Consider the following 2,461-nt stretch of genomic DNA (forward strand, 5'->3'; position numbering starts at 1 on the left):
TTGTCCTAGTGGTGATCTCCAACAACTGTGGGATGTTTCTTAGAACGGTAAGACCATGGCTGTTCTAGTAGTTATTATTGTGAAGGTGGTGGTATGTGTGTGTGGGTGTGTGTGTGTGGGGGGGGGGATCAATACAATGTAGACCTAACTTTATCCCTCAATCAATAATTAAGGAGCACGCTTTAGGATTATACACAACTTCAATACAACCGTGCAATGCAACTTGGTATTACACAACATAACAAATAAAGTATATTGTACACATTTTAACACCAATTTTCAACCAAAAGTATTTCTTCCTATAAACAGAAAATAAACTTTTTTTTTTAACTTTTCAGTGACACAACTGGTACACATTTTACTGAAATGAATTGACTTTTATTAAAGTTTTTCACAGTGAATGTTTATTGTCATTGAATCACCAAGGTCTAAAGAAAACAGAATGCAAGCCAGAAAACGGCGTCGGGAAGAGCAGTAACCACATGTGAGAGGACGCCGTTTGGATCACAGTGCAAATATTGGAGGGAGACCAGCTACTATTTGAAGGTATATGGTATTGTATTTATTATAAAAGTTTAAGAGGTGGGATGTCCAAGATCTTTTTCAGTGCAATGTATTTTAATTTGTATTCTGTTCTCTCGTAGGGGGAGATGACATGAAGACCAACAGTGGGACAGAGAAGACTGTATGTCGCCTTCTTACCTCACTGTTTGTGACATCTCCACTGTCTACTCTGAGAATTATCTTTTTTTTATATACAGAAGAAAAAAAACTCCTCCCTGTCCAAGAAATTGAAGAAGCAGCTTTACTGCATGACATCATAACAGCAGCCAAATGGTCCAGAACACCAGCGTTTCCAGGAAGATGGTCCCTGCCTGATGTTATAAAGATGGAAGACGGGAACTCTGAAAGAACTCCAAACCTGTGATTTCATGAGTGAAGAGAAAAGAATCCTGGAGCTGAGGGATCCTTTCAAGTTCTCCTTTCAGTTGAAAAGTGACTGAAACATTTTTAGTGCAGAAATAATGGATGTGAGGAACTTACAAGTGTATATGTGTTTTGAGGAGCAATAAACAGTTTTAGCTGTTTGTTTCTTGAAAAAAATGTCTTTTGTCTTTGTGCTGCATTGCCAAAGTCATTTTAATCTCTGAGAGCCTTTCAAATGTGCCTGTGGGACCATGGTTAGATGTCTGGCATAAGGTAAGAGGTTATACAGGCCACTTTTAACTGACCTGAGACAGTGTTAAGTGTGAACGGAGCTGAGCAGTTTGAAGGCCACTTAAATGACTATGTACACAATTTATCTGTGGAACCTGGGTGTAATATAAGATATACTTTATCTTGTGATATTATTTTACATATACAAGTAAAGCATTGATCAATAAATGACAGGGGCATTTGATCAGTTTAACTTTATTTCAATCAATTATTAAAACTAATTGTACAGTTAGTTTATTTAGTCTGCCTATCTTATTCCTGTAGCCACAAATAAGAGGGAGCATTTTTCTAAAATAATAATAATAATAAAGTAAGAAAGTATAAATCCTGAGGGCTGATATTTGTGTATTTACTTGTGACCAGCACAAAAACAGGTGAAAATTAATGTTGGCATTGCGTAACATGCAGCTGAGATGCACATTGCTGCACTGCAGCACATATTTAAGTGCGTCCAAGGCGAAATAATGGTTGGACGTATTTAAAATTAAAGCCCCACATTTGTTCTTCGCATTTGGTCCATCCCCCGGAGGAAAGCGAGGTCACAAGCCGTAAAAGACCGTGAAATATAAACGGTATATCAATGGGAGAACTGCAGACAGCCGCGCTCAGAATTCTTTCTTCCTCCGGGTCCGTGCTGCTGCAGTCGGGGACAAAGTTCAGCGCTGGCAACACGTATTTAGACAATTACGTGCACGTCACTTTCTATCCTAAAATCAAAATAACAATTTTTCTCCCAAAATAAATCAATAAAATGTGTGCATGTCGGGGCTTTATGAATTAAATTGATTAAATCATCACCGGGATCCGGCAGGTGTCAATAGGCTACTGTTGACGGAAAATGCAAAGAAGAAGAATAAAGACAATTGCAGTGACGAAGAAGAATCACAAACAGTGGGCGTCCCTCAACGTGGGCGGAGTTAAACTAAACGTTTAACTCCGCCCATTAAACGTTTAACTCCGCCCACGTTGAGGCACGCCCCGGTCTGCAGGCTGCAGCCAGGGGCTTCTCGACTTTGGAGACCCTCCTGTCTGTAAGGTNTTGAGGCACGCCCCGGTCTGCAGGCTGCAGCCAGGGGCTTCTCGATCATGCAGACTCCAAAGCGGACATCTACACTTACTTTAGCGCCCTCTGCAGGACAACAGTAAAATTACTTTTTCATTCAAAATCCTGCATCTTTTTTATACCTGATCTATTATCATTGTTATAATATGACTCCACTCTTCTATAAAAAAGGGTGTTGAT

The 2,461-nt window shown here is 39.7% G+C and overlaps 1 long non-coding RNA gene across 2 annotated transcripts; it reads left to right on the plus strand.

Annotated features, from left to right (window-relative positions):
* Positions 1–919, plus strand: LOC112138876. 2 transcript variants are annotated; one of them, XR_004947453.1, is made up of 4 exons: positions 1–47; positions 427–546; positions 645–685; positions 762–919. It is a non-coding gene; the product is annotated as an uncharacterized LOC112138876 (long non-coding RNA). The 2 variants fall into 2 exon arrangements; XR_002917859.2 differs by lacking the exon at positions 1–47 and having other exon boundaries at positions 287–546.
* The last annotated feature ends 1,542 nt before the right edge of the window (positions 920–2,461 follow it).

Source organism: Oryzias melastigma, unplaced genomic scaffold, assembly GCF_002922805.2.
Source record: "Oryzias melastigma strain HK-1 unplaced genomic scaffold, ASM292280v2 sc00339, whole genome shotgun sequence".
In the NCBI taxonomy this organism is placed as follows: domain Eukaryota; kingdom Metazoa; phylum Chordata; class Actinopteri; order Beloniformes; family Adrianichthyidae; genus Oryzias; species Oryzias melastigma.